We start from the raw sequence: 26245 nt of genomic DNA, 5'->3' as shown, positions 1-26245 counted from the left end.
TGTTCATAGTGACATTCTAAACATGTTAAAGGTATTCCTAAGGTTCCACAAACATTTTATACATTAATTACCTATAAATACTTCTCGGCTCAACAAGCACATCATCACTTAGGAGCTTAATTAGATAAAGTGATCTACATGAACATTGTTCCATTAGCCATTCTAAGTGTAGCTAAGGTGTTTTAGTGACCAACATCACCCACTGACACTTATTCACACATGATCATAAGCATACACAAATGGAAACATAAAATAACATGGCATGTTTCACATGTTTCAATTGTACGTTACACATGTAAAAGCTTATATATGAATGCTTGATGATTATGCTCATGCAATACAAGTGAAATTATGCAAGCCTAACACCTAGGGTCTTACAAAAATCATAGAACTACAGAAGACTGATGTAGGTGTATTTCACATCAAGAGAAAGATGAAGGAACAAGAAACCAAGTATTTTAGGTCGTATGAAAGAGGTGTGCTATGGTTTGAGGACCGACTTGTGGTACCAAAAGACCGTTAGCTTAGAAATCAAATTTTAGATGAAGCTCATTCATCTAGCAAAATGTATCAAGATTTGAAAATCTGTTTTTGGTGGACCAAGATGAAGAAAGAGATCGCCGCCTATGTCGCTAGGTGTGATAACTGCAGTAGAGTAAATATCGTTCATTTGAAATCTGCTGGATTACTTTAGCCTTTACCTATTTTAGGCTAGAAATGGAAGGAAATAAGTATGGACTTTATTACCGGCCTTCCGATGACACAACACGGTCATGATTCCATATGGGTCATTATAGGTCGCCTCACCAAGTCAGCATATTTTGTACCAGTTAACACAACATATCTAGCTAGAAAGTACGTCGAACTGTATGTTTCTCAGATTGTGAGGCTACATGGAGTACCAAGGACCATAATCTCATATCGGGGACCACAGTTTATAGCTCATTTTTGGGAGCACTTGCACCAGGCCTTAGGAACTAAACTAATCAGAAGTTTAGCATACCATCCACAAACTTCTAGATAGACCGAGCAAGTAAACTAGATCTTAGAAGATATGTTGAGAGCCTATGTTATATCTTCTAAGGGTTCATGAGAGAAATGGCTACCTTTAGCCGAGTTCTCCTACAACAATAGTTATCAAGCGAGCATCAAGATGGCTCCTTTTGAAGCCTTGTATGGTCAGAAATGTAGAACTCCTTTGAATTGGATTGAGCCCAGTGAAAGAAGATACTTTGGCATTGACTTTGTCACCAAAGCTAAAGAGCAGGTACGCATTATCCAACAGCATATGAAAGTAGCTCAGTCAAGACAAAAGAGTTATGCTGATAAAAGAAGAACACTAAATTTTGAAATGGGAGATTATGTATATTTAAAAGTGTCACCTATGAAGGGAGTGCAGAGATTTGGAGTAAAAAGAAAGCTTGCGCCTAGATATGTAGGGCCATACAAGATTATTGAATGAAAAAAATGCTGCTTTCAAGTTACAACTTCCTCCAGAAATGAGTGCGATATTCGATGTCTTCCATATTTCTCAGTTGAAAAGATATCTTCGTATACCTGAGGAAGCCATTGCACCCACCAACATTAAGCTCTAATCGGATTTGGCATATGAAGAGAAACCAATCCGAGCATTAGAAGAGATGGAAAGAGTAACACGGGGCAAGGTCATTAAGTTTTACAAGGTGGTGTGGAATAACCACAGTGAACAAGATGCCACGTGGGAACGGGAGGATTACTTACGTGAGGTTTATCCCGCCTTTTATGAAGAATGGTAGGTCTTGCAAATCTCGGGACGAGATTTCTATAAGGGGGAGGGCTGTAACACTCTTGTGTTAAGCTTTGCATTTTGGCATCTGCATTTCATGAGCACAAGCATCATCCAAGCATTCATGAACATGAGCATATGAAATTTCATCTCCTTCTTATACATTGTCACATGAAATGTTGATTTATATATATGCTTATGCTTGCAATCATGTATGACCTATGTATAAGATGGTTGTGAGGTCATGAAAACACCTTAGACACATCTAGGATGGTAAATGGAATAATGTTTGTATTCATGACATAGGCACAATTTGCTTCTAAGTGTTGGTTTCATTTGAAATGCCATTTTCATGATACTAGTTTGACCAAAGTTGAACAGTAGCTTAGATTATTTGCATGGCTATGTGACCTAAATAAAAGTTATAGTACTTGACTAGGGTAACAACTTTTATTTTTGGGTCAAGGTCTAATTCAGTGCATAGCATGTTCAAAAATAGCTCACAAGTTGCAAGGAAATGTTGTTTTGTGACTTAGGAAATTTTCAAAGTGTGGAAACGATTTTCAGTTTCAAAGTACCTCACTTTGGAGCAGTGTAGCTTGTGAACCAGTGGTAATTAGATGATGGTTCTTAAAGCAAAGTTGGAGATATCATGTAGCTCTACAACTTTCATTAAGGATGTTTTTGCTAATTATGCAAGTGAAATTATGCAAGCCTAACACCTAAGGTGTTACAACCCCTCCCCCTTATAGAAATCTCGTCCCGAGATTTGCAAGACCTATCATTCTTGGAAAAATGCGGGATAAACCTCACGTTAATAATCCTCCTGTTCCCACGTGGCATCTTATTCACTATGGTTATTCCACACCACCTTGTAGAACTTAATGACCTTACTCCGTGTTACTCTTTCCATCTCTTCTAACACTCGGATTGGTTTCTCTTCATAGGTCAAATCCGATTGGAGCTCAATGTTGGTGGGTGCAATGGCTTCCTCAGGTATGTGAAGACATCTTTTCAACTGAGAAACATGGAAGACATCGAATATTGCACTCATCTCTGGAGGAAGTTGTAACTTATAAGCGACATTTCCTTTCCGTTCAGTAATCTTGTATGGCCCTACATATCTAGGTGCAAGCTTTCTTTTCACTCCAAACCTCTGTACTCCTTTCATGGGTGACACTTTTAAGTATACATAGTCTCCCACTTCAAAAGTCAGTGTTCTTCTTCTTTTATCAGCGTATCTTCTTTTGCTGGGCTTCCAATTCAAAGGAGTTCTACATTTCCTATCATACAAGGCTTCAAACGGAGTCATCTTGATGCTTGCTTGATAACTATTGTTGTAGGAGAACTTGGCTAAAGGTAGCCATTTCTCCCATGAACCCTTGGAAGATATAACACAAGCTCGCAGCAAATATTCTAAGATCTGGTTTACTCGCTCAATCTATCTAGAAGTTTGTGGATGGTATGCTAAACTTCTGATTAGTTTAGTCCCCAAGGCTTGGTGCAAGTGTTCCCAAAAACATGCTATAAACTATGGTCCTCTAACTGAGATTATAGTCCTGGGTATTCCATGTAGTCTCACGATCTCAGAAACATACAGTTCAGCGTACTTCCCCACGTGATACCTTGTGTTCACTAGTATAAAATGTGCTGACTTGGTGAGATGATCTACAATGACCCATATGGAATCATGACCTTGTTGTGTCATTAGAAGGCCCGTAATAAAGTCCATACTTATTTCTTCCCATTTCTAGCCTGGAATAGGCAATGGCTGAAGTAATCCAGTAGATTTCAAATTAAACGGCCTTTACTCTACTACAATTATCACACCTAGCGACATAGGTGGCAATCTCTTTCTTGGAGAAATCCGAAATGAAATGATGATAGTAACTTTTCATCTATCTGAAGTAGTCTAGTCATGGGCTTAGCTATCTTGGAGAAATCCGAAATGAAATGATGATAGTAACCTACTAACCCTAGAAAACTCCGAACTTCATGAACTGAAGTCGGGGCCTTCCAATCCATGACCTCTTGTACTTTAGATGGGTCTATAGATATTCCATCTCTAGATAAGATGTGACACAAGAAAGGTACTTTGCTCAACCAAAATTTACATTTGCTAAACTTGGCATATAACTTGTGTTCCCTTAATTGGGACAAAATAATTCTTAGATGCTCTGCATGTTCTGCCTCATTGTTCGAATAAATCAAGATATCATTGATAAACACAACCACAAACTTGTCAAGCTCGGGCATGAATACCAAATTCATCAAGTACATGAAGTAGGCAGGAGCATTTGTCAGTCCAAAAGACATGACCAAATACTCGTACAAGCCATACCTAGTGGAGAAAGCTATTTTAGGTATGTCCTCTGGCCTGATCATTATCTAATGATAGCCTAACCTCAAGTCAATTTTGGAGAATACCTTTGCTTTTGCCAACTGATCGAACAAGATATCGATACGAGGCAAAGGGTACTTGTTTTTGATGGTCACAACATTGAGTGGCCTATAATTCACACACATTCTCAAAGACTTGTCCTTTACAAACAATGATGGACATCCCCATGGAGATGAACTAGATTGAATGAGACCTTTGTCCAATAGTTCTTGTAGCTGAATTTTTAAGTTTAACTAACTCATTTGGTGGCATCCTATAGGGTCTCCTTGAGATAGGTGCCATACCTGGCACTAACTCAATCTTAAATTCCACATCCCTATCAGGTGGTAACCCTGGTAACTCATCTAGGAATACATCAAGAAACTCACAAACCACTAGAATATCACAAAGGGTAGTGGCTTGGATAGCACAAGACAACTTTTGGAGTTCAAAATTTTGGGAAAGGGGTACTAGAAAAGCATCACCTCCCTTTGGTTCTCTCAACATAATTGTACGAGTACTAGTGTCAATGAGAACTCCATGATCGCTCATCCATTTCATGCCTAAGATCACATCTATAGATAATCTGGGCAATACTATCAGATCCATTGTATACTCCCTCTCTTGTATAGAGATGAGCACATTTCTAACCATCTTATTTGTAGAGATAGTAGCCTCAGTTGAACTTATACTATAACCACCCTTGCTTACCTCAATTACTTTCTGATCATTCCTAGATGCAAATGCTTGGCTCATAAATGAATGAGAAGCTCCTAAATCAAATAAAATAATGGCGGGATGTTTGTTAACAAGAAACATACCAGCGATGACAACCTCTCCTACGGGAACCTCTTCAACAGTGGTGTAGTGCATGTATCCAGGACATGCTTTAGGATTTGCCTGTCTCTAATTGCCCTGGTTCTGATTGTTGTTCTTCTTAGGATGGGGGCATTCCTTGGCCCAGTGACCCACTTGATTATAGTTGAAGTATGGTTGATTGCTCTTGGGTCCTACTGAGCTTCCTTGCCCTCCATTCCCCTTGGGTAAGGCAATGGTGAACGCCTTACGAAACACCTTCTGAGGTCGGTTGGCCTAGGCTTTTGGTGGAGGAGGCCTGAACATGGGCGCTGGTGGTCGAAACTATGGCCTAGCTACCACTGGAGCTTTGGACTGAGAAGACCCTGAGGCGCCTGCCTCAGCTGCTCTCTTAGGCCCTTTGCTGCCACATAGATTGTTGTGGTTCTCCTGAGTCAAGGCATCACTAATGAACTCATTGTATGTGGTGCACCTCGAGTTGGCCATAGTTTTCATCAGCTTAGTGCCAAGACCTCTCTTGAAGCTTTCGATCTTCTTTTCTTCTACATCGACAAAACCTAGGGCATAACGGGACAGATTGTCGAAAGCATGCATGTATTTAGTAAGGGTCTTGGTCCCTTGTGTGAGTCACATGAACTCAGCTGCATTCATGTGCATTAGCCCTGGGGGAATGTGATGTCCCCTAAAGGCTAGCTTGAATTGCTCCCATGTGACCTATGCATTGGTTGGTAAAGAGGACAAAAAATGGGTCCACAATATCCCAGCCGGTCCTTGTACCTGATGGGATGCAAATTCTACCTTCTGATGTTTCGTGGCCCTTAGTAGATGGAACTTTTGCTCAATAGTGTTGAGTCATTCATCCGCTTAGAGCGGTTCTTCAGCCACCTTGAAGATAGGAGGCTTGGTATCCAAAAAATCCTTGAAAGAGCTATACTGATTTGGCTCAGGCCCCTGTTGTTGCTGACGGGCGTGAGCCATGTTCTACGCAATGAGGCATAGGGTTTCCTCCACAGTTCTCTGACTTCCCAAGAACTATGCAAAGAACTCATTCGCAGACGGTGGTGGCGGTGGTAGTAAGTCACCGTCATTGCCCTCTTGGCTGCTGCCTGCTCTAGTACAAGTGCGAGTCATTTGTAAAGTTGCAATAATAAGTGATTATTAGATGAGGTCAAGAGATTGTAGATGAATATAATCATGCCAAACTAAAATTACTGGAGAGAATCTTAAATTCATACAATAAAATAGAGGCATAATAATTCATTCTTGCAACATGACATCATCAATTTGATCACTTATCGGGCTCATAGTGCGTTAACATACAAGTCATAATCACCAGTAAAACGAAACTAGAATTTCATTAAAGTTCAACCCATCATGAAACAACATGCAAAGTGCTGATATTACACGGAAGTCCAAACACAATTACCAAACTTCAATTACCAGTCCATTACATAAATAGCAGGGATACATCTAGTGCTTTAACTAGTCACTAGGTGATTCTAATCTTCGTTATGATCGTTGTCGAGGTCAGAGATAGGATCATCCTCATTCTCTAGCTCAACTTCTTCTTCGTCCCAGCCACCATCTTCTACTAACATCTCTGGATCTTCTTCTTTCTCGTCAAGGATCGGGTGCAGTTGGTTGTTCAAAAAATGCACCTCTTGCTGAAGATCCATTACCATGTTCTGGGTTTGTGCAAGCTGCTGGTGTTAGTCCCTCTCAACATGGTCCTGCTGGACGCTCGTGGCATGGTTTGTGTCTCGTTCTACTTTTGCCATAGCTGCACGGTTGTTTGCTAGGATCCGCTGGTGCATAGCTATGAACGCCTCGGCATGGGTGGCCTCTAGCTGCTCCCGCAGTCCTGCTAACATTGCTTCATCATCTGCTCTTGCCTCTTGGGCAATAGCTCTCTGCTGATCAATTTGCTCTATTTGGGTGTGGAGATTTCTCAAAGCTACATATGCTTGATCAGTTTTCCATCGAGCCTCACTTGCTGCCTTTTTGTGCTTGCGCACACACTTCTTGAGTTTACGTTGTGCAGCTTTGGCTCTGATGAGCTTATCCATGCAAGTGGTATAGGACTCCTGCTAGAAGTCCTTGGTGTCCTGACGAGCGTAGAACATCTTCATGACTGCAAACATAGCGCTCATAGTGGGACTAGAATTGTCCGCTGTGACAGAACCGCCCAATTTATACAAGATCAAGTACGGTTGTCCCCGCTAACACGTTGACACACCCATACTTTCACTCATATAAACCCGGTAGTCCGCCGAGTGTCCCGAAAGACCTCGGTAAATCAACATCACAACCAAGATCGCGTGATTAAGCAAATACACATCACATACATCGGGTTGCAGCGGAAATAATATTACAAAGGGGTTAATAAATAATAGTACAAGTTTGGGTTTCAAAACCGCTTAGTGAAAACAACATAGCGTTCAAATGATTACATTAATATAAGTTCCAAATATATTGCTAGCTTAGTGACATCATCCGACAAAAGCATATAGATGAGAAGTAAGTATAGAATCACCGAGCCCACCGGTGGTTAGCCACCATCATCAACAGGTCGAGAACATCACCTGCAACAAGGTGGGATAAACCCTGAGTACTCGAATGTACTCAGCCAGACTTACCCGTCGGAAACCAAAACAAATGACACCAAGGATCATGCAAGGCTTTCTTTAGTGGGCTAGCTGACTTGTTTGCGAAAAGCATAAGCTATCATGAAGAAACCATTTTAAGTACTTTGCATCATCTTTATTATGGCCTATCCATCTAGGTAAGCACATGTACTATAGCAATCACTTGATTAACCAATAACATCCAGTTACCAATTTAGATTTAGCATATCCCATACCATCCAGATAACCATCATTGTTCCATAATAATTACTACGATGCAGTAACTCGAGTCAAGTGCTCACTATCCAGGAGCGATGGCGATTCGAATCGATTCCTAACCAGCTGGTGATTTATTCCTTACACAAACCTCACTCACCCGCTAAAGTGAGATATTGATCACCGAGTCAACTTTCCAGGTATCTCGAGTTTGCCAGGAACCACATGTACCCGGGGGCCGACCGACTGCACTTTGGCCTTATCATCCCGCCCCCGTGTCCTACCACACCTGCTCCGGCACAGTGCGTTGCGGGCAATCTACTCGGCCTGAAAAATCTCCCAGCTTCGCGGTTGGAAGGTACTTTATCCGGCCAGCTAAATGTAAGGCATGCGTTCAACATGACTCGAGGCCCAACAACGGTCGGTCCTTAATCGACACAGACGGAAACTAACAGCACCCCAGAACCCTGTCTGGTTGCCTCCAACTTTTTCCGTCCGGTCTCCAATTATCCATCACACATGGTTAATTCCAGGATATCATTCTTTCCATAGCTAAATTCTTCCAGTAACCACCTATAATGTAGGTGATCGGATATCTCCGATCGCTACCGGTCTAAGCAAGGCTAAGCAGTTATTCGATCCTGACCTAACAGGGTAAAAAGGTAATAAGGTAGGCAAGGATGGTAATAAATGCATCAACGGTTTCAATCAACTCCTACAACTTAATGCAACAATATATAACTCGTATATAGAAAGAATTGCTTTTATAAAGTAGGAGACTTAGAATGCTCTGGGGCTTGCCTGGGATCCGCCACAAGTCAGTTCAGTTAGCTTGCACCGTCCTGGTGACATCACAGGTCCTAACACTTGCTTAGTCCTTCCATCTTCGGGATAGATCCTCCATACACCGTCTTCGGGTTTGGCTCCAACATCATATTCTTCACGTGGTTCATCTAGCGCACCTAGATGAGATGCAATATGCAAGTGTATGAATATGAAGAATAGTACCATGAGATGCATCACAAAATAGCAAGCAAGGACAAGCATAGTTTACACTCACACTTAAGTACTTTGCGATGCTTAACTTAACCATCACACAATCTATCATGCTAAGATGGCAAAGAAGACGACAACACCAAGCATGACACAAGTTTTCCCAAGATCTCATGTGCTCTAACTCAGTCATCATTCAAGGCATAAGTCACACTTAACAATATACAAGCAAACACTATAATTGGAATCTGCCAATTTCTGGACATGCAAACAGCAGCTATAAGATTTAGCTATAACTGGAGTTACACAAATCCAAATGACTTGCAAGAAGACATTATGGAAAGCTTATGAAATTTTCTACAATTCATCTTTAATCATCTTAGCATGATTCTCAACTTAACTAAGCCAAATATATTCATTTACAGAAACTGGTCTACAATTGACAGAAAGCAGCCATTTCTGAAACCCAACTTTAAACAGCTATAACTCTTAAACTACTTGGCCAAATGACACCAAATTTTAATAGAAGCTAGATACATGAATTATCTACAACTTTTGTATAAACAAGTTTCACAACAAAGCACATTATCATGAAGAACTTTGCTAAGTTCCCAGATCTGTCTATAAACCACATCGGCAAGAAAATAATTATTAACTCACGTTGCAAACACATAATTGGGCAAGACCAACTTTACCAACATTTCACACATGACTAAAGAACACCAGAAAACCTAGTGTCCATGACCAAATAAATTCTTTTAATGCATTTCTTAATTTATTTTAGATAACAAGGTGACTTAATGAACATATACCAAAAGTGCACAATAACTTCTACAAAAATTACAGTGGCTCACATATCCTCTCAATAGTCTACTGTACAAATTTCACTTCATTTGGATATGTATAGCAACCTCTATGAAAAAGACAAGTTGCTAAAGCAAGAATTCATGTGAGAGCAAGATAAACCAATAACTCACTCATACTTCATCCAATACTCATGAAATTTTTACCACACATCAACTATCACATGAGTAGCATGCCACAAAAATTTCACTTCATTTGGAGCCCTAGATCTACAGTTATGAAAAATAACAAATTCAACTAGCATTACAACCTTACTGCACAAATCTATTTTTACCGCAAAATATTTAAACTAAAACATGCCATATTATAGATCCACTGCATATACAATTTCACAAGGATTCCAAAAGGTCCTCATTTACTATTTTACGAATTTCCTATGAATTACTATGAATTTCCAAAGATTCAGCAAATTACTACAAATAGGTCCTTATTGGCACTATTCATCTGAGTCACTGACTTCGCAGTTAGAACCCTGACTTTCGTCGAATTTTTGTAGGAGGTCCCTGACGGGATTTTGAACAGGGAGGTCGTCGGGGCTCGCGGAATCCGGCCGGAGAGGCGGCAATTGATGGCGACGAGTAGTGGGGGAGCAACAGGGGGTCCTTACGCACCCGCCGGAGGCCTCGGCTCGGCCCGAGGTGGCCCACGGTGGCTTGGCCACGCGCGGGCGGCGGCTGCAGCGGCGGCGGCGATCTGAGCATGCAACACCGACGGCCAGGAGGCTCCGCGTGAGGTGGGAAAGGTGAAGGGAGCGGCGGGTGGAGTGAGCAGCAAGGCATGGCGCAGCAGAGGGGCAAGGCGGTGGTTGGGAGTTGGCAATGGCGGCCATGGCCATGGCGAGCAGCTGCGCGGCAACAGAGCGAGCAAGCGCGCAGAGGAAATGCGCCAGGGAGGGCGAGAGCAAGGGAGGGAGGTAGGGAGACACCCGGGCGCTCGGTCTTGGAGCAGCAGGGCGCGAGGCGGCGCGTGGCACAGAGGTCGGACGCGCGGCGGCAATGAAACGCGCGCTCTGCTGCATGGCTGCCACGGCGCCCTTTCGTCGAACACGTGGTGAGCGTCACTGTGCCCGCCTTGGAGTCCGTTTTTGGGCCAGCTCTGCTCCGAACTGGGCTATGGGCCTTGAAGCAAAATTCTTCATCTTCTGATGCTCTACAAACTTGATTAAGGGTGCTCGGCCATTAGGCTGTTGGATTAGCAGATAATTAGTACTAAACTTGATAGTGTCAGTGATTTGACAGCGACAAGCAAACATCCAAAATTGATGGTCGAAATGAAATGCAACTGGTGCCATCTTCTTGTATGTTCTTCCCCATCATGTAAGCTCCAACTTTTACATTTGGATCAACTGAAGTTGCTTAGCAAAATTTGGAGAACGCGGAATGCCAACGTCGTTGCTTAGCGAAATTCCAGACTTAGAATATTTCTAAGTGCTGAAATCAGCAGCAAATTTGATCTTGTGACCTCGATTTGACTTGCTTCCAAGATGATCTAGCTCTTAGTCCAAAAACAAAGTTTGTTCTACATAATATGGACTACAACTTTCATTTAAGGTCCAACCTCAAAACTGGTATAGAACCTGTTGTTCTACTTTGACCAAAGTAGGATCACGATGAAGCTTAAATTATCCTTTTTGATCCATTGGAGCATTTTATTGGCATTTGCCCAACATGAACCTTTCATGACTTTTGTTGTAGAGTTCATCTAGAGTCATTTGGGCATGGTTGCAAAATTTGGTTGACGATCGAGAATTCCCTTCACTTTATAAAATAATTCAAGCAACGACATAACTCGTCATTTCATGTGACTTCTTGATTCCAAACTTCACGAAACTTTTCCATGGATCAATATAGGGGGTTATTGATGTGAGACATACGAATATATTCCAATAACACCACCCAAGCATATATCTTGAAAAGGGGTCTATAGGCGAGCAAAGGTGCAATCTCCAAGTCTAGGTTGGGGCTCGTTTCTATAGGTTTGACCTTGACATCTTCATCATCACTTAATATACCATGTTTTAGCTCAAACCCATTGCTTAACTGGTGGCAAACACCTGGGGTGTTACATCCGCCCTCCCCCCTTAAAGGAATCACGTCCCGAGATTCGATGTGAAAGACTTTTAAGGGAAGAGAAACATGTCATCCAGTTTCCAACATCAGTGATAGCATTAGGCCACTTAACTTCAGAGTATCAGAGAGGCTAATTTGGTCACGATACTTTCTGATACTTGCTCTTCATCGTAAGTTGTTGTCTGAAGAATTTCTTTCATTGGCGTCCATAAAGCATTGTTACATTGGAAGGAATCCAAGATAGCACTGTCCTACGTACTTCGTCCTCGATGTACGAAGAGCAATACAAACGTAGACTAAATACTTGCAGCATCTACCTCCCCAGTGGATATAGCACAGACCTTATGGACTTTGCACTAGATGATAATCTTCTGAAGGATACTCGTTGCAATGGTTCATGTGTGCAGTTCTCTTTCTCTGATAACAATATTGTATGGTCTGAGTCTACTAAGTGAGTGGTAAACATAGTAGCTAACTCTGTCATTCTCGATGATCATTCCTTAGGGAGCCTTTGGATCCAGGTTGCAACAGGGATCTGGGTGGAATCTGATGCAACCTCTTGGGTAAAAACACCTATAAGGTACCAAAGGCATGTCAGCATTGGGGAACCATTGACGTAGAAGGATGTTAGCGAGGCTTGGAGGACAACACAAGTTGCAAGTAATCACAAAACTAGGGACTAGTTCACTACCAAGTAGGTTGAGTACAATTTGCCTTCGTGGTGCAGTTGCACAGCAAGTTGGGTTGACTTGCATCGTAGCAAAACCAGCTTTCTTACTACATTTGTCGTCGAGGCTTCCATTCTAAGGCCAATCAATATCTCAAAAAAACCATAATCCAAGAAAATATATGGTTAGACACCTTTCCAATTGCTTTCGAATTGCAAGGGCACAATTTTGACTTCTAGAACACCTTGACTGCTCACGCATTGCTGATCTAAGAGGGCAAAGGCAAGGCACATAGGGGTGCAATTAGTCTTCTCAAGGGTATAGAGGGTTGTCTAATCAGCAATACACCTACAAGTTGCAATTTCTTGGCAGGAATGACAAACACAACTGTCTAATGCAAATGATGATCGCAGTCACAACGGAATTGCAGATTCTGTACCCTTTTGTTTTCTATTCATATCTCACAAACTACTGCTTCAATATGCACAAATTTTGGTGGGCATGTAGATCCATGGGTCTTCTAACTACTCACCAAAATTCAACTCAAACAGACACCGTTTGACCATCCAAATAATTCCTCTACCAAAACTGCTCTGTTCTGAAATGGCAGCAAACCGAGCCTGACAAGATATCTCTCAAATCCAATGTTTTACTCAACCAATACTCCAACAAACTTGAGGCATCGACCTATCCTAAGTGAGGAATGAGGTCACCAAGTTTGGGGTCAATCCAACTTCGTTTGAGTCACTAATCGCCGGCTTGAAGATAACCGGTTTAGTGCCACAAAATCTGGACAGATTTCGTGTTCTCCCTTTTCTTTGCTTCACACGTTGAGGTGTGTGTTTTGCACTCTCTACTTTTCTCATAGTAGCAGCAGCCTTTCCCTAGCTAAGGATGGAGGCTAGAGTTTTCCTTACATGCTTCTCTGGTAACACTTCAACCATCGTTCTAGACACCAACTTGACTATGCACAAGCATTGGACTTGTGGGCTGTTTTCGCAGGGCACAAAACATTATTCCACATGTAGGGCATTTCTATATTGATAAGGAACCATTCCTATATATCCTTCGGCACTTCATCCAATAGAGTCCGGACACATGTGTTAGTGGCACCTTGGGGCACAAAGATGCTGACTAAAAACTAGGGACGTGCTTTCGCTAGCTCCTACCTAGCCGACACAACGTCTTGTACTATATACGTGATTGTCCAAGATGGAATTGACTTGATAGCACATTTGGAGAAGAAGTAGCACTTGCATCGTAGGGCCAGGTTTGCTGTTTCCTTGATCAACATTGTCCTGTGAGATCTGGTCTTCATAGTTACCAAATAGTTGTTACCTAACTGAAGACTAACTTTTCTACTGGTAACAAATCAGTTGTCCCTCAACTCTAAAAAGGTTCCAAATCTTTACTCTTGACAATAAAAATTTGTGGTCGAAGCCTACAGATGGTCGCCATTGAAGTCAGCAGAAAGGGGTCACACCAAAAAAAAGTCGATTCGTCTACGTGATCCTTATGCACCTAAAGATTGAGAACTTGGACAGGAACTCATATATATCAGGTGACCTATTATAGCACATAATCTCCTGGTCCATTTATCATCCGACTGATAACTTGTTCAACCTTAAGTGTGGTGCACCTTTCTGATCCAATGAAAATGACATAAGTTGCTCACTAGATGATCGACGTCATTATAGGGATCGTCAAGTAGAGTCACTTGTCTACCACCTCTTGCAGTCTGATTATGTTCCTGTTAGTGACCTATTCTTCAAAGGTTAACCATTGGACGACTTCACAAGGGAGTCCTATTGCATCTAGTTCAACATATATATCTCTTGACATGATAAGGAGAGATAACCAAGGAAGAGCTCAAGTGAGAATAACATATCGGTGCAGTTCTGCAATGGATCATGACTAGAAACCTCGATACCAGCGCGTGCCGAGCAGCACAGCCTTGTGTGTGCACCCACAGGAGGCTCTCGGTTTTGTCGTGGCACCATAGATCGCTAATCGTGGCACCATTACTGAACATATAACCTACAAGAAATCTCACATGGCACAAATTGGGTTGCATAGGAGCAAGCACTATGCGAAGGAGGGATAGCAAACAAAGGTTGTCACAAGGTTAGGAGTCAACAAGCAGGGGATCTGAAGATTAAAACACAACGTAAGAGAGCATAGCTTAATTGCCAAAGACAACTGAGCAGGGGACTTCTTACCAAATGTCCATATACGTCTTGTGTCCACCAAGTGATTACCAAAACTTGGACGTGGTTCTAGGATAGCGCTCTTCAACACTTGTATGCTTACCGAGGACAAAAGGGGTGATAACTATGGCACTAATTAGATAACAAGCATACATACCCACCACTTGGCTAAACTAGAGGACATTATAGGTTAAGCATGTAACCACAATTATTTCTAGCAAGGCTAAGCACACACTTTTCTCAAGCACTTCCTATTCAAGCAACATGGAACGAGGCATTCTTGTTTAACTCCACACAAGGAAGATAGTGCAATACATCGATCACAAGTTACTTAGAACAAAGGAAGGAAAGCATATTTATGCACAAGCACAATCATGATGCATGCTCGTCCTATTCGTCCTCACGAAATTGCCAGCCTAAGGTGGCAATCACGTTCTATGTCGGTGGCATAACACGTACTCTCTCGATATATAGCTAGTCGTCAGCTACATTCAATCTACGCATTCGTGGTTAGCGTACCTGCAGGCAAATTCATTGCAGCCCATCCCCACAAGAGATAAATAAGCGCACAATGAAAACAGTAAACTAAGATACTCTCCATATATACATCCCCAGATGTATATACTTCGATATCCATAGCTACCCGACAGATATACCCACAATTAAGTACCTTCATATATACATGTGTGTAACATGTAATATTCCAGTAACCACAGCTAACTCTCCCCTAGACCGACAGTTGGACGGTCATACTCTCACAACTCACACTTACCTGGGCGTAGAGGCAATTGATCCATACATTACCATTCAAACGAATGGCATCCATACAATAGCACGCCGTATGGACGACGAAAGTAAAATTTTCAATAAAGTACATCCCCCAAAGTTAGTACTTAGATAGCCACCTAATAGTCCTTAACTGGGCATAAAGGAAGATGTCGCTAGCATAGTTTTGCGAATAAGTTTTGACAAATTTGCTTGTAGCTGAAGTTTTAGTTAAAATAGACCTTTTAAAACCAAAACTTAGCTTTTAAAACTATGTACCTGACAGTATTATGCTTAATCTCGCTCTGATACCAGCTGTGACAGAACCGCCCAATTTATACAAGATCAAGTACGGTTGTCCCCGCTAACACGTTGACACACCCATACTTTCACTCATATAAACCCGGTAGTCCGCCGAGTGTCCCGAAAGACCTCGGTAAATCAACATCACAACCAAGATCACGTGATTAAGCAAATACACATCACATACATCGGGTTGCAGCGGAAATAATATTACAAAGGGGTTAATAAATAATAGTACAAGTTTGGGTTTCAAAACCGCTTAGTGAAAACAACATAGCGTTCAAATGATTACATTAATATAAGTTCCAAATATATTGCTAGCTTAGTGACATCATCCGACAAAAGCATATAGATGAGAAGTAAGTATAGAATCACCGAGCCCACCGGTGGTTAGCCACCATCATCAACAGGTCGAGAACATCACCTGCAACAAGGTGGGATAAACCCTGAGTACTCGAATGTACTCAGCCAGACTTACCCGTCGGAAACCAAAACAAATGACACCAAGGATCATGCAAGGCTTTCTTTAGTGGGCTAGCTGACTTGTTTGCGAAAAGCATAAGCTATCATGAAGAAACCATTTTAAGTACTTTGCATCATCTTTATTATGGCCTATCCATCTAGGTAAGCACATGTACTATAGCAATCACTTGATTAACCAATAACATCCAGTTACCAATTTAGATTTAGCATATCCCATACCATCCAGATAACCATCATTGTTCCATAATAATTACTACGATGCAGTAACTCGAGTCAAGTGCTCACTATCCAGGAGCGATGGCGATTCGAATCGATTCCTAACCAGCTGGTGATTTATTCCTTACACAAACCTCACTCACCCGCTAAAGTGAGATATTGATCACCGAGTCAACTTTCCAGGTATCTCGAGTTTGCCAGGAACCACATGTACCCGGGGGCCGACCGACTGCACTTTGGCCTTATCATCCCGCCCCCGTGTCCTACCACACCTGCTCCGGCACAGTGCGTTGCGGGCAATCTACTCGGCCTGAAAAATCTCCCAGCTTCGCGGTTGGAAGGTACTTTATCCGGCCAGCTAAATGTAAGGCATGCGTTCAACATGACTCGAGGCCCAACAACGGTCGGTCCTTAATCGACACAGACGGAAACTAACAGCACCCCAGAACCCTGTCTGGTTGCCTCCAACTTTTTCCGTCCGGTCTCCAATTATCCATCACACATGGTTAATTCCAGGATATCATTCTTTCCATAGCTAAATTCTTCCAGTAACCACCTATAATGTAGGTGATCGGATATCTCCGATCGCTACCGGTCTAAGCAAGGCTAAGCAGTTATTCGATCCTGACCTAACAGGGTAAAAAGGTAATAAGGTAGGCAAGGATGGTAATAAATGCATCAACGGTTTCAATCAACTCCTACAACTTAATGCAACAATATATAACTCGTATATAGAAAGAATTGCTTTTATAAAGTAGGAGACTTAGAATGCTCTGGGGCTTGCCTGGGATCCGCCACAAGTCAGTTCAGTTAGCTTGCACCGTCCTGGTGACATCACAGGTCCTAACACTTGCTTAGTCCTTCCATCTTCGGGATAGATCCTCCATACACCGTCTTCGGGTTTGGCTCCAACATCATATTCTTCACGTGGTTCATCTAGCGCACCTAGATGAGATGCAATATGCAAGTGTATGAATATGAAGAATAGTACCATGAGATGCATCACAAAATAGCAAGCAAGGACAAGCATAGTTTACACTCACACTTAAGTACTTTGCGATGCTTAACTTAACCATCACACAATCTATCATGCTAAGATGGCAAAGAAGACGACAACACCAAGCATGACACAAGTTTTCCCAAGATCTCATGTGCTCTAACTCAGTCATCATTCAAGGCATAAGTCACACTTAACAATATACAAGCAAACACTATAATTGGAATCTGCCAATTTCTGGACATGCAAACAGCAGCTATAAGATTTAGCTATAACTGGAGTTACACAAATCCAAATGACTTGCAAGAAGACATTATGGAAAGCTTATGAAATTTTCTACAATTCATCTTTAATCATCTTAGCATGATTCTCAACTTAACTAAGCCAAATATATTCATTTACAGAAACTGGTCTACAATTGACAGAAAGCAGCCATTTCTGAAACCCAACTTTAAACAGCTATAACTCTTAAACTACTTGGCCAAATGACACCAAATTTTAATAGAAGCTAGATACATGAATTATCTACAACTTTTGTATAAACAAGTTTCACAACAAAGCACATTATCATGAAGAACTTTGCTAAGTTCCCAGATCTGTCTATAAACCACATCGGCAAGAAAATAATTATTAACTCACGTTGCAAACACATAATTGGGCAAGACCAACTTTACCAACATTTCACACATGACTAAAGAACACCAGAAAACCTAGTGTCCATGACCAAATAAATTCTTTTAATGCATTTCTTAATTTATTTTAGATAACAAGGTGACTTAATGAACATATACCAAAAGTGCACAATAACTTCTACAAAAATTACAGTGGCTCACATATCCTCTCAATAGTCTACTGTACAAATTTCACTTCATTTGGATATGTATAGCAACCTCTATGAAAAAGACAAGTTGCTAAAGCAAGAATTCATGTGAGAGCAAGATAAACCAATAACTCACTCATACTTCATCCAATACTCATGAAATTTTTACCACACATCAACTATCACATGAGTAGCATGCCACAAAAATTTCACTTCATTTGGAGCCCTAGATCTACAGTTATGAAAAATAACAAATTCAACTAGCATTACAACCTTACTGCACAAATCTATTTTTACCGCAAAATATTTAAACTAAAACATGCCATATTATAGATCCACTGCATATACAATTTCACAAGGATTCCAAAAGGTCCTCATTTACTATTTTACGAATTTCCTATGAATTACTATGAATTTCCAAAGATTCAGCAAATTACTACAAATAGGTCCTTATCGGCACTATTCATCTGAGTCACTGACTTCGCAGTTAGAACCCTGACTTTCGTCGAATTTTTGTAGGAGGTCCCTGACGGGATTTTGAACAGGGAGGTCGTCGGGGCTCGCGGAATCCGGCCGGAGAGGCGGCAATTGATGGCGACGAGTAGTGGGGGAGCAACAGGGGGTCCTTACGCACCCGCCGGAGGCCTCGGCTCGGCCCGAGGTGGCCCACGGTGGCTTGGCCACGCGCGGGCGGCGGCTGCAGCGGCGGCGGCGATCTGAGCATGCAACACCGACGGCCAGGAGGCTCCGCGTGAGGTGGGAAAGGTGAAGGGAGCGGCGGGTGGAGTGAGCAGCAAGGCATGGCGCAGCAGAGGGGCAAGGCGGTGGTTGGGAGTTGGCAATGGCGGCCATGGCCATGGCGAGCAGCCGCGCGGCAACAGAGCGAGCAAGCGCGCAGAGGAAATGCGCCAGGGAGGGCGAGAGCAAGGGAGGGAGGTAGGGAGACACCCGGGCGCTCGGTCTTGGAGCAGCAGGGCGCGAGGCGGCGCGTGGCACAGAGGTCGGACGCGCGGCGGCAATGAAACGCGCGCTCTGCTGCATGGCTGCCACGGCGCCCTTTCGTCGAACACGTGGTGAGCGTCACTGTGCCCGCCTTGGAGTCCGTTTTTGGGCCAGCTCTGCTCCGAACTGGGCTATGGGCCTTGAAGCAAAATTCTTCATCTTCTGATGCTCTACAAACTTGATTAAGGGTGCTCGGCCATTAGGCTGTTGGATTAGCAGATAATTAGTACTAAACTTGATAGTGTCAGTGATTTGACAGCGACAAGCAAACATCCAAAATTGATGGTCGAAATGAAATGCAACTGGTGCCATCTTCTTGTATGTTCTTCCCCATCATGTAAGCTCCAACTTTTACATTTGGATCAACTGAAGTTGCTTAGCAAAATTTGGAGAACGCGGAATGCCAACGTCGTTGCTTAGCGAAATTCCAGACTTAGAATATTTCTAAGTGCTGAAATCAGCAGCAAATTTGATCTTGTGACCTCGATTTGACTTGCTTCCAAGATGATCTAGCTCTTAGTCCAAAAACAAAGTTTGTTCTACATAATATGGACTACAACTTTCATTTAAGGTCCAACCTCAAAACTGGTATAGAACCTGTTGTTCTACTTTGACCAAAGTAGGATCACGATGAAGCTTAAATTATCCTTTTTGATCCATTGGAGCATTTTATTGGCATTTGCCCAACATGAACCTTTCATGACTTTTGTTGTAGAGTTCATCTAGAGTCATTTGGGCATGGTTGCAAAATTTGGTTGACGATCGAGAATTCCCTTCACTTTATAAAATAATTCAAGCAACGACATAACTCGTCATTTCATGTGACTTCTTGATTCCAAACTTCACGAAACTTTTCCATGGATCAATATAGGGGGTTATTGATGTGAGACATACGAATATATTCCAATAACACCACCCAAGCATATATCTTGAAAAGGGGTCTATAGGCGAGCAAAGGTGCAATCTCCAAGTCTAGGTTGGGGCTCGTTTCTATAGGTTTGACCTTGACATCTTCATCATCACTTAATATACCATGTTTTAGCTCAAACCCATTGCTTAACTGGTGGCAAACACCTGGGGTGTTACATCCGCCCTCCCCCCTTAAAGGAATCACGTCCCGAGATTCGATGTGAAAGACTTTTAAGGGAAGAGAAACATGTCATCCAGTTTCCAACATCAGTGATAGCATTAGGCCACTTAACTTCAGAGTATCAGAGAGGCTAATTTGGTCACGATACTTTCTGATACTTGCTCTTCATCGTAAGTTGTTGTCTGAAGAATTTCTTTCATTGGCGTCCATAAAGCATTGTTACATTGGAAGGAATCCAAGATAGCACTGTCCTACGTACTTCGTCCTCGATGTACGAAGAGCAATACAAACGTAGACTAAATACTTGCAGCATCTACCTCCCCAGTGGATATAGCACAGACCTTATGGACTTTGCACTAGATGATAATCTTCTGAAGGATACTCGTTGCAATGGTTCATGTGTGCAGTTCTCTTTCTCTGATAACAATATTGTATGGTCTGAGTCTACTAAGTGAGTGGTAAACATAGTAGCTAACTCTGTCATTCTCGATGATCATTCCTTAGGGAGCCTTTGGATCCAGGTTGCAACAGGGATCTGGGTGGAATCTGATGCAACCTCTTGGGTAAAAACACCTATAAGGTACCAAAGGCATGTCAGCATTGGGGAACCATTGACGTAGAAGGATGTTAGCGAGGCTTGGAGGACAACACAAGTTGCAAGTAATCACAAAACTAGGGACTAGTTCACTACCAAGTAGGTTGAGTACAATTTGCCTTCGTGGTGCAGTTGCACAGCAAGTTGGGTTGACTTGCATCGTAGCAAAACCAGCTTTCTTACTACATTTGTCGTCGAGGCTTCCATTCTAAGGCCAATCAATATCTCAAAAAAACCATAATCCAAGAAAATATATGGTTAGACACCTTTCCAATTGCTTTCGAATTGCAAGGGCACAATTTTGACTTCTAGAACACCTTGACTGCTCACGCATTGCTGATCTAAGAGGGCAAAGGCAAGGCACATAGGGGTGCAATTAGTCTTCTCAAGGGTATAGAGGGTTGTCTAATCAGCAATACACCTACAAGTTGCAATTTCTTGGCAGGAATGACAAACACAACTGTCTAATGCAAATGATGATCGCAGTCACAACGGAATTGCAGATTCTGTACCCTTTTGTTTTCTATTCATATCTCACAAACTACTGCTTCAATATGCACAAATTTTGGTGGGCATGTAGATCCATGGGTCTTCTAACTACTCACCAAAATTCAACTCAAACAGACACCGTTTGACCATCCAAATAATTCCTCTACCAAAACTGCTCTGTTCTGAAATGGCAGCAAACCGAGCCTGACAAGATATCTCTCAAATCCAATGTTTTACTCAACCAATACTCCAACAAACTTGAGGCATCGACCTATCCTAAGTGAGGAATGAGGTCACCAAGTTTGGGGTCAATCCAACTTCGTTTGAGTCACTAATCGCCGGCTTGAAGATAACCGGTTTAGTGCCACAAAATCTGGACAGATTTCGTGTTCTCCCTTTTCTTTGCTTCACACGTTGAGGTGTGTGTTTTGCACTCTCTACTTTTCTCATAGTAGCAGCAGCCTTTCCCTAGCTAAGGATGGAGGCTAGAGTTTTCCTTACATGCTTCTCTGGTAACACTTCAACCATCGTTCTAGACACCAACTTGACTATGCACAAGCATTGGACTTGTGGGCTGTTTTCGCAGGGCACAAAACATTATTCCACATGTAGGGCATTTCTATATTGATAAGGAACCATTCCTATATATCCTTCGGCACTTCATCCAATAGAGTCCGGACACATGTGTTAGTGGCACCTTGGGGCACAAAGATGCTGACTAAAAACTAGGGACGTGCTTTCGCTAGCTCCTACCTAGCCGACACAACGTCTTGTACTATATACGTGATTGTCCAAGATGGAATTGACTTGATAGCACATTTGGAGAAGAAGTAGCACTTGCATCGTAGGGCCAGGTTTGCTGTTTCCTTGATCAACATTGTCCTGTGAGATCTGGTCTTCATAGTTACCAAATAGTTGTTACCTAACTGAAGACTAACTTTTCTACTGGTAACAAATCAGTTGTCCCTCAACTCTAAAAAGGTTCCAAATCTTTACTCTTGACAATAAAAATTTGTGGTCGAAGCCTACAGATGGTCGCCATTGAAGTCAGCAGAAAGGGGTCACACCAAAAAAAAGTCGATTCGTCTACGTGATCCTTATGCACCTAAAGATTGAGAACTTGGACAGGAACTCATATATATCAGGTGACCTATTATAGCACATAATCTCCTGGTCCATTTATCATCCGACTGATAACTTGTTCAACCTTAAGTGTGGTGCACCTTTCTGATCCAATGAAAATGACATAAGTTGCTCACTAGATGATCGACGTCATTATAGGGATCGTCAAGTAGAGTCACTTGTCTACCACCTCTTGCAGTCTGATTATGTTCCTGTTAGTGACCTATTCTTCAAAGGTTAACCATTGGACGACTTCACAAGGGAGTCCTATTGCATCTAGTTCAACATATATATCTCTTGACATGATAAGGAGAGATAACCAAGGAAGAGCTCAAGTGAGAATAACATATCGGTGCAGTTCTGCAATGGATCATGACTAGAAACCTCGATACCAGCGCGTGCCGAGCAGCACAGCCTTGTGTGTGCACCCACAGGAGGCTCTCGGTTTCGTCGTGGCACCATAGATCGCTAATCGTGGCACCATTACTGAACATATAACCTACAAGAAATCTCACATGGCACAAATTGGGTTGCATAGGAGCAAGCACTATGCGAAGGAGGGATAGCAAACAAAGGTTGTCACAAGGTTAGGAGTCAACAAGCAGGGGATCTGAAGATTAAAACACAACGTAAGAGAGCATAGCTTAATTGCCAAAGACAACTGAGCAGGGGACTTCTTACCAAATGTCCATATACGTCTTGTGTCCACCAAGTGATTACCAAAACTTGGACGTGGTTCTAGGATAGCGCTCTTCAACACTTGTATGCTTACCGAGGACAAAAGGGGTGATAACTATGGCACTAATTAGATAACAAGCATACATACCCACCACTTGGCTAAACTAGAGGACATTATAGGTTAAGCATGTAACCACAATTATTTCTAGCAAGGCTAAGCACACACTTTTCTCAAGCACTTCCTATTCAAGCAACATGGAACGAGGCATTCTTGTTTAACTCCACACAAGGAAGATAGTGCAATACATCGATCACAAGTTACTTAGAACAAAGGAAGGAAAGCATATTTATGCACAAGCACAATCATGATGCATGCTCGTCCTATTCGTCCTCACGAAATTGCCAGCCTAAGGTGGCAATCACGTTCTATGTCGGTGGCATAACACGTACTCTCTCGATATATAGCTAGTCGTCAGCTACATTCAATCTACGCATTCGTGGTTAGCGTACCTGCAGGCAAATTCATTGCAGCCCATCCCCACAAGAGATAAATAAGCGCACAATGAAAACAGTAAACTAAGATACTCTCCATATATACATCCCCAGATGTATATACTTCGATATCCATAGCTACCCGACAGATATACCCACAATTAAGTACCTTCATATATACATGTGTGTAACATGTAATATTCCAGTAACCACAGCTAACTCTCCCCTAGACCGACAGTTGGACGGTCATACTCTCACAACTCACACTTACCTGGGCGTAGAGGCAATTGATCCATACATTACCATTCAAACGAATGGCATCCATACAATAGCACGCCGTATGGACGACGAAAGTAAAATTTTCAATAAAGTACATCCCCCAAAGTTAGTACTTAGATAGCCACCTAATAGTCCTTAACTGGGCATAAAGGAAGATGTCGCTAGCATAGTTTTGCGAATAAGTTTTGACAAATTTGCTTGTAGCTGAAGTTTTAGTTAAAATAGACCTTTTAAAACCAAAACTTAGCTTTTAAAACTATGTACCTGACAGTATTATGCTTAATCTCGCTCTGATACCAGCTGTGACAGAACCGCCCAATTTATACAAGATCAAGTACGGTTGTCCCCGCTAACACGTTGACACACCCATACTTTCACTCATATAAACCCGGTAGTCCGCCGAGTGTCCCGAAAGACCTCGGTAAATCAACATCACAACCAAGATCACGTGATTAAGCAAATACACATCACATACATCGGGTTGCAGCGGAAATAATATTACAAAGGGGTTAATAAATAATAGTACAAGTTTGGGTTTCAAAACCGCTTAGTGAAAACAACATAGCGTTCAAATGATTACATTAATATAAGTTCCAAATATATTGCTAGCTTAGTGACATCATCCGACAAAAGCATATAGATGAGAAGTAAGTATAGAATCACCGAGCCCACCGGTGGTTAGCCACCATCATCAACAGGTCGAGAACATCACCTGCAACAAGGTGGGATAAACCCTGAGTACTCGAATGTACTCAGCTAGACTTACCCGTCGGAAACCAAAACAAATGACACCAAGGATCATGCAAGGCTTTCTTTAGTGGGCTAGCTGACTTGTTTGCGAAAAGCATAAGCTATCATGAAGAAACCATTTTAAGTACTTTGCATCATCTTTATTATGGCCTATCCATCTAGGTAAGCACCTGTACTATAGCAATCACTTGATTAACCAATAACATCCAGTTACCAATTTAGATTTAGCATATCCCATACCATCCAGATAACCATCATTGTTCCATAATAATTACTACGATGCAGTAACTCGTGTCAAGTGCTCACTATCCAGGAGCGATGGCGATTCGAATCGATTCCTAACCAGCTGGTGATTTATTCCTTACACAAACCTCACTCACCCGCTAAAGTGAGATATTGATCACCGAGTCAACTTTCCAGGTATCTCGAGTTTGCCAGGAACCACATGTACCCGGGGGCCGACCGACTGCACTTTGGCCTTATCATCCCGCCCCCGTGTCCTACCACACCTGCTCCGGCACAGTGCGTTGCGGGCAATCTACTCGGCCCGAAAAATCTCCTAGCTTCGCGGTCAGAAGGTACTTTATCCGGCCAGCTAAATGTAAGGCATGCGTTCAACATGACTCGAGGCCCAACAACGGTCGGTCCTTAATCGACACAGACGGAAACTAACAGCACCCCAGAACCCTGTCTGGTTGCCTCCAACTTTTTCCGTCCGGTCTCCAATTATCCATCACACATGGTTAATTCCAGGATATCATTCTTTCCATAGCTAAATTCTTCCAGTAACCACCTATAATGTAGGTGACCGGATATCTCCGATCGCTACCGGTCTAAGCAAGGCTAAGCAGTTATTCGATCCTGACCTAACAGGGTAAAAAGGTAATAAGGTAGGCAAGGATGGTAATAAATGCATCAACGGTTTCAATCAACTCCTATAACTTAATGCAACAATATATAACTCGTATATAGAAAGAATTGCTTTTATAAAGTAGGAGACTTAGAATGCTCCGAGGCTTGCCTGGGATCCGCCACAAGTCAGTTCAGTTAGCTTGCACTGTCCTGGTGACATCACAGGTCCTAACACTTGCTTAGTCCTTCCATCTTCGGGATAGATCCTCCATACACCGTCTTCGGGTTTGGCTCCAACATCATATTCTTCACGTGGTTCATCTAGCGCACCTAGATGAGATGCAATATGCAAGTGTATGAATATGAAGAATAGTACCATGAGATGCATCACAAAATAGCAAGCAAGGACAAGCATAGTTTACACTCACACTTAAGTACTTTGCGATGCTTAACTTAACCATCACACAATCTATCATGCTAAGATGGCAAAGAAGACGACAACACCAAGCATGACACAAGTTTTCCCAAGATCTCATGTGCTCTAACTCAGTCATCATTCAAGGCATAAGTCACACTTAACAATATACAAGCAAACACTATAATTGGAATCTGCCAATTTCTGGACATGCAAACAGCAGCTATAAGATTTAGCTATAACTGGAGTTACACAAATCCAAATGACTTGCAAGAAGACATTATGGAAAGCTTAT

General features: G+C 42.2%; 1 long non-coding RNA gene across 1 annotated transcript; it reads right to left on the bottom strand.

Moving 5' to 3' along the window:
• Positions 1-7351: 7351 nt before the first annotated feature.
• Positions 7352-25740, bottom strand: LOC136472863 (uncharacterized). Its single transcript, XR_010762442.1, has 4 exons — positions 25705-25740; positions 17154-17314; positions 8603-8763; positions 7352-7543 (listed from the first exon to the last, which is right to left on the bottom strand). It is a non-coding gene; the product is annotated as an uncharacterized lncRNA (long non-coding RNA).
• Positions 25741-26245: the final 505 nt, after the last annotated feature.

The sequence above is a fragment of the Miscanthus floridulus genome, chromosome 8 (genome assembly GCF_019320115.1).
Source record: "Miscanthus floridulus cultivar M001 chromosome 8, ASM1932011v1, whole genome shotgun sequence".
Taxonomy (NCBI): Eukaryota; Viridiplantae; Streptophyta; class Magnoliopsida; order Poales; family Poaceae; genus Miscanthus; species Miscanthus floridulus.
Note: the sequence above shows the minus strand (reverse complement) of the source record. Positions and strands in the feature narration are given on the sequence as shown.